We start from the raw sequence: 13,382 nt of genomic DNA on the forward strand, positions 1-13,382 counted from the left end.
CATGAATTGTCTTCTATATCAGCACTCTGTAGACTGAACATAAATATCAATACTTTCTCATAGAGAAATGCTTTCTCATAGAGAACATCTCAGGGTGGTACCAAACATATTATTCATCAATAGTCCTAAATACCTTTAGTTTCTCTGTAAAAGGAAGCCCATATTCAGCAGTTAAATGTTTCAGTTAAATGTTTCATCTTATTTTATTTGGAAATGACTTACCTTTTAAATAAACTTCCATTATTTAACTTAATTTAGCACAACTTTGAATTTTAAACTACCAAATATCTGGGGAGATTATTCTTAAGTAGACATTACTAAAATAGTTATTCCTTAAGAGCTCACCCCGAAGTCCTTATTTTATTTTCATTTAATCTATATCAAACCAACTTATTTCTTTTTTTCTGCTAACAAATATTGCAGCAGAAGTAACATAAACTTATTGAACTTCAGTAAACCTAGTTATATATTGATAAAATAAACTAATAATCCACATTTAATAGCAGATATGGATTCAATACTGAATATTTCCTACATTATGTGGGCCTGAAACTCCTCTTGGCAAGTTTTCTAAATAATTAGACTTAATTTGTAAGCACTTACTTTTAAGCCAATTAAATAGAGCTCATTTACAAATTAACTTCATTATTATGCAAAGACAAAGGCACATGCTACGAGACAAATGGAGATCTCATTGTTTCATCTCAATGAAGTTTTTCTGGATTCTGAAGAATATTGTTGTCACATAGTGTTCCATATTTATAGGTTCATAGCTATAGGTAGAACAGTCTGTCATAATCTTCCTTAGGGAGCTATCAGATATAACTGAAGAAGTACTTCACATATGTGATCAAAAACACTCACATGCAAACTGAGAAAAACCAAAACTCTCACCAGCAGACAGAACACTTACAGTAGAAAAAGACAGCACAAAGCTCAGAGTGGCCACGTCCAAGTCCAAATAAACCCATGACCTTAGTACAAGCAGCACCTTGTATGTGTGTATGAGTGCACTTAGTTGTGTCCTACTCTTTGCAACCCCCTGGCCTTTAGCCCACCAGGCTCCTCTGTTAAGAATATTTGAGTACGTTGGAATTTTCCAGCCAAGAATATTGCAATTGGTTGCTATTTCCTAGCAGCACCTTACAGATGGGATTTCCAAAACAGAAAATCCACAGATGGGAACTGAATGTTCCCAGTATGAAAACAAAAGTTCCTCAGAGGTACAAGCTCAAAGGGGCCTTGGAATACATACCAGGGGACTTACCCAGATTCTGGCAGAGGTGTCATGACATAGACACTATCCTTCCTCTTCCCCAAAATAATTCCTCGAGTAGAAATTTTAGGCTGAGTAAGGCAGGAGGAAGAGTGAGTGTCCTCAAGGCAAAGGTATGACTGGGACTTGGCCTTTACAGGCAAGGTCCCGAGTGATCTAGCCTCTAAAGGAATTCTCCTACCCCTGACTTTCTTGAAAGAGGCTGGCATGGAGAAAACATTTGAGCATCTGATCAAACCAGGGGACCTTTCTTGGGCCATCTCCAAGTCATCCCCATGTTGGTACCAAAATTTGAAGCTGAAACTGACCTCTGTACCATGACACCAAATTAAAACTCAGAGACAAAGTTCTGGGTGAAGTAGAAAAGAATAGCTTTATTTCTTTGCCAAGCAAAGGGGGCCAATATGGGGTAATGCCTTCAAAACTGTGTGTCCAACATAGGGGGTTTGCTAGGAGCTTTATAGTCATGGGGCAAAGTTGATGATGATGGTCAGGGTGCTGTGGAGGGCCTGCATTCCTTCAGTCTAGGGACCATCTGGTGTCAGGTGACGATGAGGAAACCGTGACCTCTACAATGAAGAATGCTTCATCAAATAGTTAACAACTTCCATTCAGTGAGGGCTTTCGTTCTACCAAAGAGCTCAAAGATACTGCTATGTGTATCCCCTGAGGGAGGACCAGGGACTTGCCCCAAGGCTGCACTACTGTTTATATTTTTAAACTTTACCTAATTGTATTAGTTTTGCCAAATATCAAAATAAATCCGCCACTGGTATACATGTGTTCCCCATCCTGAACCCTCCTCCCTCCTCCCTCCCCATACCATCGCTCTGGGTCGTCCCAGTGCACTAGCCCAAAGCATCCAGTATCGTGCATCGAACCTGGACTGGCATCTCATTTCCTACATGATATTTTACATGTTTCAATGCCATTATCCCAAATCTTCCCACCCTCTCCCTCTCCCATAGAGTCCATAAGACCGTTCTATACGTCAGTGTCTCTTTTGCTGTCTCATACACAGGGTTATTGTTACCATCTTTCTAAATTCCATATATATGCGTTAGTATACTGTATTGGTGTTTTTCCTTCTGGCTTACTTCACTCTGTATAATAGGCTCCAGTTTCATCCACCTCATTAGGACTGATTCAAATGTATTCTTTTTAATGGCTGAGTAATACTCCATTGTGTATATGTACCACAGCTTTCTTATCCATTCATCTGCTGATGGACATCTAGGTTGCTTCCATGTCCTGGCTATTATAAACAGTGCTGCAATGAACATTGGGGTACACGTGTCTCTTTCCCTTCTGGTTTCCTCAGTGTGTATGCCCAGCAGTGGGATTGCTGGATCATAAGGCAGTTCTATTTCCAGTTTTTTAAGGAATCTCCACACTGTTCTCCAAAGTGGCTGGACTAGTTTGTATTCCCACCAACAGTGTAAGAGGGTTTCCTTTTCTCCACACCCTCTCCAGCATTTATTACTTGTAGACTTTTGGATCGCAGCCATTCTGACTGGCGTGAAATGGTACCTCATAGTGGTTTTGATTTGCATTTCTCTGATAATGAGTGATGTTGAGCATCCTTTCATGTGTTTGTTAGCCATCTCTATGTCTTCTTTGGAGAAATGTCTATTTAGTTCTTTGGCTCATTTTTTGATTGGGTCATTTATTTTTCTGGAATTGAGCTGTAGGAGTTGCTTGTATATTTTTGAGATTAGTTGTTTGTCAGTTGCTTCATTTGCTATTATTTTCTCCCTTTCTGAAGGCTGTCTTTTCACCTTGCTTATAGTTTCCTTTGTTGTGCAGAAGCTTTTAAGTTTAATTAGGTCCCATTTGTTTATTTTTGCTTGTATTTCCAATATTCTGGGAGATGGGTCATAGAGGATCCTGCTGTGATGTATGTCAGAGAGTGTTTTGCCTATGTTCTCCTCTAGGAGTTTTATAGTTTCTAGTCTTATGTTTAGAACTTTAATACATTTTGAGTTTATTTTTGTGTATGGTGTTAGAAAGTGTTCTAGTTTCATTCTTTTACAAGTGGTTGACCAGATTTCCCAGCACCACTTTTTAAAGAGATTGTCTTTAATCCATTGTATATTCTTTCCTCCTTTGTCAAAGATAAGGTGTCCATATGTGCGTGGATTTATCTCTGGGCTTTCTATTTTGTTCCATTCATCTATATGTCTGTCTTTGTGCCAGTACCATACTGTCTTGATGACTGTGGCTTTGTAGTAGAGCCTGAAGTCAGGTAGGTTGATTCCTCCAGTTCCATTCTTCTTTCTCAAGATCGCTTTGGCTATTCGAGGTTTTTTGTATTTCCATACAAATTGTGAAATTATTTGTTCTAGCTCTATGAAGAATACTGTTGGTAGCTTGATAGGGATTGCATTGAATCTATAAATTGCTTTGGGTAGTATACTCATTTTCACTATATTGATTCTTCCAATCCATGAACATGGTATATTTCTCCATCTATTAATGTCCTCTTTGATTTCTTTCATCAGTGTTTTATGGTTTTCTATATATAGGTCTTTAGTTTCTTTAGGTAAATATATTCCTAAGTATTTTATTCTTTCCGTTGCAATGGTGAATGGAATTGTTTCCTTAATTTCTCTTTCTGTTTTCTCATTATTAGTGTATAGGAATGCAAGGGATTTCTGTGTGTTGACTTTATATCCTGCAACTTTACTATAGTCATTGATTAGTTCTAGTAATTTTCTGGTGGAGTCTTTAGGGTTTTCTATGTAGAGGATCATGTCATCTGCAAACAGTGAGAGTTTTACTTCTTCTTTTCCAATTTGGATTCCTTTTATTTCTTTTTCTGCTCTGATTGCTGTGGCCAAAACTTCCAAAACTATGTTCAATAGTAATGGTGAAAGTGGGCACCCTTGTCTTGTTCCTGACTTTAGAGGAAATGCTTTCAATTTTTCACCATTGAGGATAATGTTTGCTGTGGGTTTGTCATATATAGCTTTTATTATGTTGAGGTATGTTCCTTCTATTCCTGCTTTCTGGAGAGTTTTTATCATAAATGGATGTTGAATTTTGTCAAAGACTTTCTCTGCATCTATTGAGATAATCATATGGTTTTTATTTTTCAATTTGTTAATGTGGTGTATTACATTGATTGATTTGCGGATATTGAAGGATCCTTGCATCCCTGGGATCAAGCCCACTTGGTCATGGTGTATGATCTTTTTAATGTGTTGTTGGATTCTGATTGCTAGAATTTTGTTAAGGATTTTTGCATCTATGTTCATCAGTGATATTGGCCTGTAGTTTTCTTTTTTTGTGGCATCTTTGTCAGGTTTTGGTATTAGGGTGATGGTGGCCTCATAGAATGAGTTTGGAAGTTTACCTTCCTCTGTAATTTTCTGGAAGAGTTTGAGCAGGATAGGTGTTAGCTCTTCTCTAAATTTTTGGTAGAATTCAGCTGTGAAGCCGTCTGGACCTGGGCTTTTGTTTGCTGGAAGATTTTTGATTACAGTTTCAATTTCCATGCTTGTGATGGATCTGTTAAAATTTTCTATTTCTTCCTGGTCGGGTTTTGGAAAGTTGTAGTTTTCTAAAAATTTGTCCATTTCTTCCACATTGTCCATTTTATTGACATATAATTGTTGATAATAGTCTCTTATGATCCTTTGTATTTCTGTGTTGTCTGTTGTGATCTCTCCGTTTTCATTTCTAATTTTATTGATTTGATTTTTCTCCCTTTGTTTCTTGATGAGTCTGGCTAATGGTTTGTCAATTTTATTTATCCTTTCAAAGAACCAGCTTTTGGCTTTGTTGATTTTTGTTATGGTCTCTTTTGTTTCTTTTGCATTTATTTCTGCTCTAATTTTTAAGATTTCTTTCCTTCTACTAACCCTGGGGTTCTTCATTTCTTCCTTTTCTAGTTACTCTAGGTGTAGAGTTAGGTTATTTATTTGACTTTTTTCTTTTTTCTTGAGGTGTGCCTGTATTGCTATGAACTCTTGCCTTAGGACTGCTTTTACTGTGTCCCACAGGTTTTGGGTTGTTGTGTTTTCATTTTCATTTGTTTCTATGCAAATTTTGATTTCTTTCTTGATGTCTTCTGTGATTTGTTGGTTATTCAGCAATGTGTTTTTCAGCCTCCATATGTTGGAATTTTTAATAGTTTTTCTCCTGTAATTGAGATCTAATCTTACTGCATTGTGGTCAGAAAAGATGCTTGGAATGATTTCTATTTTTTTGAATTTACCAAGGCTAGCTTTATGGCCCAGGATGTGATCTGTCCTGGAGAATGTCCCATGTGCACTTGAGAAACAGGTGAAATTCATTGTTTTGGGATGAAATGTCTTATCGATATCAATTAGGTCTAACTGGTCTATTGTATTGTTTAACGTTTGTGTTTCCTTGTTAATTTTCTGTTTAGTTGATCTATCCATAGGTGTGAGTGGGGCATTAAAGTCTCCCACTATTATTGTGTTATTGTTAATTTCTCCTTTCATACTTGTTAGCATTTGTCTTACATACTGCGGTGCTCCCGTGTTGGGTGCATATATATTTATAATTGTTATATCTTCTTCTTGGATTGATCCTTTGATCATTATGTAGTGACCTTCTTTGTCTCTTTTCACAGCCTTTGTTTTAAAGTCTATTTTATCTGATATGAGTATATTCTACTCCTGCTTTCTTTTGGTCCCTATTTGCATGGAAAATCTTTTTCCAGCCCTTCACTTTCAGTCTGTATGTGTCCCCTGTTTTGAGGTGGGTCTCCTGTAGACAACATATGTAGGGGTCTTGTTTTTGTATCCATTCAGCCAGTCTTTGTCTTTTGGTTGGGGCATTCAACCCATTTACATTTAAGGTAATTACTGATAAGTATGATCCCATTGCCATTTACTTTATTGTTTTGTGTTCGAGTTTATACACCGTTTTTGTGTTTCCTGTCTAGAGAATGTCCTTTAGTATTTGTTGGAGAGCTGGTTTGGTGGTGCAGAATTATCTCAGCTTTTGCTTGTCTGTAAAGCTTTTGATTTCTCCTTCATACTTGAATGAAATCCTTGCTGGGTACAATAATCTGGGCTGTAGGTTATTTTCTTTCATCACTTTAAGTATGTCTTGCTATTCCCTCCTGGCTTGAAGAGTTTCTATTGAAAGATCAGCTGTTATCCTTATGGGAATTCCCTTGTGTGTTATTTGTTGTTTTTCCCTGGCTGCTTTTAATATTTGTTCTTTGTGTTTGATCTTTGTTAATTTGATTAATATGTGTCTTGGGGTGTTTCGCCTTGGGTTTATCCTGTTTGGGACTCTCTGGGTTTCTTGGACTTGGGTGATTATTTCCTTCCCCATTTTAGGGAAGTTTTCAACTATTATCTCCTCAAGAATTTTCTCATGGTCTTTCTTTTTGTCTTCTTCTTCTGGGACCCCTATGATTCGAATGCTGTAGCATTTAATATTGTCCTGGAGGTCTCTGAGATCTTCCTCATTTCTTTTAATTTGTTTTTCTTTTATCCTCTCTGATTCATTTATTTCTACCATTCTATCTTCTAATTCACTAATCCTATCTTCTGCCTCTGTTATTCTACTATTTGTTGCCTCCAGAGTGTTTTTAATTTCATTTATTGCATTATTCATTGTTTTTCAGCATTTCCTTCCATTTTTAGCATCTGTTTAAACCAGCCTTTGAAACTCAGGGAAGGTCACGGAGGCTCAATGAAGCCTGTTTCCTATAATCCAGAAAAGAGGACACAGGAGGGGTTTTGTGCCCAGGAGTTCCATAGGGTGCTTCTGAGTTTCATTTGTACATTGAAGACAATTAAAGATAAACAAAACAAGTACTATATTTGGGAACAGTTATATTTTGTGTTGTCTGTCATCTTATTAACAATATAAATATTAGTTATAAATAAAAATCATTTGAGAATTGAGGTAGGTATCATTTCTATAAAATTTCTATAAAAGAGACTGAACACAGCAATGTATTAATGCTAAAAATCATGGTTACTTTGAGAGGTAAGGTACATTTCTACTATAGTAATAATGAAGTTTAATTAGAAAACAAATAAAACATTTATATTTTAACATGCTAAAAGCACGTTTAGCCAAAATAGGGAAAGAAATAATGCCCAACGGATATTTACCAAAATGGGGGCTTCCCTGGTGGCTCAGACGGTAAAGTGTCTGCCTGCAGAGCAGGAGAACGGGGTTTGATCCCTGGGTTGGGAAGATCCCCTGGAGAAGGAAATGGCAACCCACTCCAGTACTCTTGCCAGAAAATTCCATGGACTGAGGAGCCTGGTAGGCTACAGTCCATGGGGTCGCAAAGAGTCAGACATGACTGAGTGACTTCATTTTAATGTCAAATAATCTATCTTTAAAAATAAATACATGTTCTAGAAAAGTGACAGCATATTGAAATTTTACTACTTTTGTGTGAACATCACAGACATAAAGTCATCTCTCATTTATTCTGCATTTCTAGGCATTTCTTTCCTTTAAATTTGGGGGGGGAGGCAGCAAGGATCATTTCATCACAAACACATGTATTTGTTTCACTATTTACAACTTTTGTGCCATATCTTATTTACATAATTTGCCCTAATATTTTAATAGCTATTTACACTTAATAAAAAGTACATTTCCTGATCTCAGTAGTGCATCAGAAATATACAAGGTTCTGAGCACACCACAACCTGAAGTGTATAACAGAGTCCAGCTATCTGACCACAGAAGCAAGAATTCAGGAATTCATATCAAATTCAGAAATGAGGTTTGACCTGAAACTGAGTAAATCTAAGACCCTCAGTAATGTTAGTAAGAGGGTAACAGGCAGGAAGGACAGGGGTATCCAAATGGAGGAAACAGGTGGCAAATGTCAGACATTTTTTCTCTCTCCTTTAAGCGGCAGGAGGAAACAAACTACAAGTGTCAGATTTTTTTCTCTAAAAATTCTGTGTTGCCATGATGACACCTGGTTCCACCTGAACTTAACTTTTCTCAAACCTGGAAATGCTTTTCTTAAGCTATGTTAATGAAACTATGTATTTACTTTGGAATTTGCCTTTCTTCAAAATGGTTCCACCTAGGACTAACTTTTGGCTGATACTAGCTCAACAAACCAGTATTTATATCAATTGTTTTATGGCTGGGCGATGACACACCTCGTATCATCCTATCTCAAACGTGTGTGTTGTGGGAGAGGAAACAGGTGAAACTTCGTCACCATGAGGTGTCTCTCTTATCCAATTAATAGCTTTATTAACAGACATAAAAGAGCTTGCTAAACTAGCAAAGGGGGGCACTCTCCATCCCCTTTTGATATCCATGTCAGAAGCTTTCTCTGTCCCTTTTTCACTTTAATAAAACTCTGCTACACAAAAGCTCTTGAGTGATCAAGCCTGGTCACTGGTCCCACAGCTAAATCTTCTTCAGAGATCACAAATCCAACACTTCACTATAAGCTATCATTAGCATATAGGAAAAGGAGCTAGTATATTTCAACAATGCACCTGTGACAAATAGATATTTCTTGATCCTTTCTATACACTTTTACAATAAAGTGGATGGAGATAAATTGGACCAAATAGCAGAATCTTTCTAGATGTCTAAACTCTTAGGAAGAAACCCAACTCTTTGCACAGTTAAATGAAATTGCTTAAAATTAAATCAAGATCAATTTAACTGATCAAATGTTTAATTTAGACTCAAATGTTCTGGGATCTTTCTCTCAAAACAGTTTCTTGTTTTCAAATTAGGAATTTGCTGTGACTTTTTTTGGTCTTTGTAGACCAAGCCAAAATTAGATTTTTCAACTCACAGGCATTTAAAAATCTCAGTTATCCAATGCTCATAAATTCCAGTAAAAATAAGAGAGAATAATGTAAGACAATGATGGCCACAGTTATGCTAATACTTATCTAGTAGTACAATAATTACACATTTTTTTCTATTGAACTTCTTATAATCACAGATGGTAAAGAAATGGAGTCAAAATCTTGATCTATTATAAATAAAAATGAGAAGGTTTCCATTGATTTTTCTTAATTTCAATTCCATCTTCTTCCAGTTAAAATCAGAAAAATTATTAGTTAATTTCAATATTACAGATTCACTATACATCTTCATATTCATTAGGCTCTTGAACAATGTCATTGTATCAGAAACCAAAGGCTGTTTTGTAAAGTATTCAGTACTATGGCATATTTTAAGGAGAAGTCATATAGATGTTAATTATTAAAGTTCTGAGTAAATATTTATATATATAAATGTTGTAGTTGTCTAGTCGCTAAGTTGTGTCCAACTCTCTTGTGACCCCATGGACTGTAGCCCTCTAGGCTCCTCTGTCCATGGGATTTCTCAGGCAAGAATACTGGAGTTGGTTACCATTTCCTTCTCCAGGGGATCTTCCCAGACCAGGGATAAAAACCCACATCTCCAGCACTGAAAGGTGGATTGATTACCACTGAGCCACCTGGGAAGCCCAATACTTCTATCTCAAGACATTTGATTAAGTGTGCTTAGTTGCTCAGTCCTGTCGGACTCTTTGTGACCCCATGGACTGCAGCCCTCCAGGCTCCTCTGTCCATGGGGATTCTCCAGGCAAGAATACTGAAATGGGTTGCCATGCTCTCCTCTTTGGTTAAGTAGGAATTTATTAAGATATGTTAATAATTACTTCACATGAGTAGTGTTCTCTCATACAACTTGATCTCTTCCATCACTGGACACTGCTGCTGCTAAGTTGCTTCAGTTGTGTCCGACTCTGTACGACCCCATAGACTGCAGCCCACCAGGCTCGCCTGTCCCTGGAATTCTCAAGGCAAGAACACTGGAGTGGGTACTGTCACTTAGCAAAAAAAAAAAAAAAAAAAAATTGTTATTTATTTTGGAGAGGTAAATGTTGCAGATCAAATCATATGATTTTGCACAGACCTTTTAACCCTTTGAAGTATTATCTCCTCATTTTTAAAATGAGGATAGGAAAATTTGCCATTTTCATCATAGAGCTGTTGTGATAATATTACCTTAAACATTCTTAAAGTATAACTGCATATAAATAGTTATGTATGTACACATAATGTCATATATGGTATTAATATTTTATAAATAAATCAACTTAATTTCCATATATTCTAAATAGTACATAAGAAATATGATTAGAAAAAGATAGAGTCAAATTGATATTTATTAATTTAGTTGTATTTGATAAATGCCTTTCATCAATTTGTTTTTTATTTAATTTTATTACTATTATTATTATTATTTTTTTTACTTTACAATATTGTATTGGTTTTGCCATACATCAACATGCATCCACCACGGGTGTACACGTGTTCCCCATCCTGAACCCCCCTCCCACCTCCCTCCCTATGCCATCCCTCTGGGTCATCCCAGTGCACCAGCCCCAAGCTTCCATCAATTTGAATGAATATAGTAGATTGAGCCAAAGATTAAAATGTTAAGCCTTTTCTTTGGAGGGCTCTGATTTTGTTGTTGTTGTTGTTTTTATTAGAAAAGTAAAGCCTGACTTTTCTTTCCCAAAATATTTCTTTTTTTTTTTTTTTTGCACACCCAGCTGTATTTATTGTGAGCAACCATGTGTCTGACTAAAAATTAAGAATCCTAATACAATGTGAGAATGGTGGTAACAGATAACGGGCACAAGTAGCATATATCCATCAACATTTTTCCTATTACTTAACAAAGTATTTCCATCAGCCAACAAATGATATTTATACAGGCATCACTCTGACCTCTCTAAAGAATCATGCCAATGGTGTGAGTCACAAGAAAATCCAACTGATATATTGGGTAAAACACAGTGAATTGTAAAACTATTTTTCTTTCAAAGTTCTTTTCAGGGATACTCCTAGAGAATAATTTACAATGGTGGTTTTGCCTAAGGGCTCTTAAATCTCCTAAATGTTGCTCTCTAGACATTGGGTTGGCTAAAAATTTTGTTTGGATTTTTCCATAAGATGTTATGGAAAAAGCTGAATGAACATATTGGTCAACCCAGTATTTATATTCTTCATTCCTTCATGTATTGTCAGAAAATATAGAGCTAACAAAAAATATTTTCTCTATGTAAGAGGCTGGAGACATCACTATGACATTAGGAACTGCAAGGAACACCATCATGTTCCTGATCTATAATTTTCCTTTCACATACAATCCATTCTTGGATACCCACAGTAGTGGATTTTTAAAATTTTATTTAACAATATGGTCAACCCCAATCAAAACATTTAAAACTGCCTCCTTTTGTGCATTAGTCAAACTAAAACAAATTAGGGAAACATATATCCAGAAATACATTACAAAACCAAAGAGAAATTAGTTTAAAGTATTAAATGGCTTACTGCAAAGCGTATATTATTGTTTCCTTACATCATTGTGAAAAATGAGGGTATTGTAATTCCAAGACAATCTGCTTTTGATTGGTCCCAGTGGTTATTAGATGGCTATTATCAAATAATTCAGGCTACAGAGGTCAAGGCTTATAGATATGATTTGACATATTGCTACCCAGTTCATTTTCACATAAAGTCCTCCATTTTCACCCAGATACTTAGTCATCAGTTAGCATGACATAAATAAAACACAGTGAATCTTACAAAATTTCACCATAAAAGGACTCAGTCTGAGTTCACATAATCTTTTCATGATGTCATGTACTGCACTGTGCTTTTTTTTTTTTTTTTTCAAGTAAGGAATGTAAAATTCAAAGGCAAGGATTATAAGTGTTCTGTAAAGTATTTCAATGCCACACTCTCAGTGCTCAGTAAATTTTAAATAGCAAAAAGTAAAGTTACAAGTTCTAAAGTCTTATTCTGACATCCTAGAGTATGATAATATTAATATTTAAGATTTTGATCCTGTCGCCTATAAACAAATGCTGTAAGAGTGAACATCTTCAAACCAGGATGCTGCACTTGATGACATTTTTCTTTGCAATGTACTTAGCCCAGTGGACTATTGGGCACTCACTAAATATGCGCCCCCCCCCCCCCCCCCCGCAACACTGCCATTGTATGGACTGATGCTGAAGCTCTAAAACTTTTGCCACCTGATGCAAAGAGCCTGCTGTTGGAAACAATTGAAGGCAAAAGGAGAAAAGGATTGGCAGAAGATGAGATGGTTAGATAGCATTACTGACTGAATTTGACCAAACTCTGGGAGACAGTGAAGGACAGGTAAGCCTGTTGTGCTGCTGTCCATGGGGTCACAAAGAGTCAGACGTGCCATAGTGACTGAAGAAGAACAACAGCAAAATACGTTTTAGTTGCAAACTGTCATAAGGCCACTTTCTTTAGAACCTTTTTTAATTTAGTAACAGGCTCTTATTTCTATTATTATTTTCAGGTAAAAGTGTTTCCTTGAATAACATAATTAACTGCTATATTTAGAGACAGAAAACTATGTGGATTTGGTAAGTCATTTGAATTTTACTAAAAATACAAAAATACCTTGGACTTAAATCCTGAGAGAATTAATTAATGGTCTTCTCTTACTTCTGAACAATCAAACTCATGATCAAGTTTTACTTATTAGTGAATTAACCTTTATGATGCCCTATTTAGATATCCCCATAATAATCTTACTAGAGGAAACAATCCTTATTGAGAAAACATACAGTTAATGCTTCCAATAAGGTCTATTATTTTTATTTACTCATAGTAGCTACATAGTACAAAACTATATGTTTCTTAAAATATAGGTTGAAGGACAGTAACTCTCAAACCTCAAAGTACTTGTAAACCAATGTGATAAAATTATTTTGGTGTATACTTGATTTGTACATTTAGTACTCCTAATTTTTAAAATATATCTGAACAGTTCTGAAGTTCTATGTATCTAGTAATTTGTAATTTTCTAAAAGATCAAATTGGTACAAATTTTTGTTCTTGATAATCAACATTGGACACATAGAAATTTTCTTGAGGTTATTTAAAAAATAAAACAAAAAAAACAACTCTACTGGTGGAAGTGAAGGGTAAATGCAGTGGATCATGAGGGTGACTGTTCTGAGAAAGACAACAGACTCATGCAACAGTGACATGTTCTGTATTTGCTCTAGAGGAGAGGCACGTTTTTAATTTCTAAAGTCACTGCTTTTTGTGATAAACTGCCTGGTTGTGAC

The 13,382-nt window shown here is 36.0% G+C and overlaps 1 protein-coding gene across 3 annotated transcripts in view; it reads right to left on the reverse strand.

The window, feature by feature from the left end:
* Positions 1 to 13,382, reverse strand: part of KHDRBS2 (KH RNA binding domain containing, signal transduction associated 2) — a 773,215-nt gene that overhangs the window by 56,480 nt on the left and 703,353 nt on the right. For 2 of the 3 annotated variants that reach the window (XM_024983848.2, XM_059880501.1), the window contains one exon: positions 5,514 to 10,085. The exons of the other annotated variant lie outside the window; for it this stretch is intronic. The gene's annotated coding sequence lies outside the window, so the exon portion shown is untranslated. Of the gene's footprint in view, positions 1 to 5,513; positions 10,086 to 13,382 lie in introns of those variants that run through there. 3 annotated transcript variants of the gene reach the window in all.

This window comes from Bos taurus, chromosome 23 (genome assembly GCF_002263795.3).
Source record: "Bos taurus isolate L1 Dominette 01449 registration number 42190680 breed Hereford chromosome 23, ARS-UCD2.0, whole genome shotgun sequence".
Taxonomy (NCBI): domain Eukaryota; kingdom Metazoa; phylum Chordata; class Mammalia; order Artiodactyla; family Bovidae; genus Bos; species Bos taurus.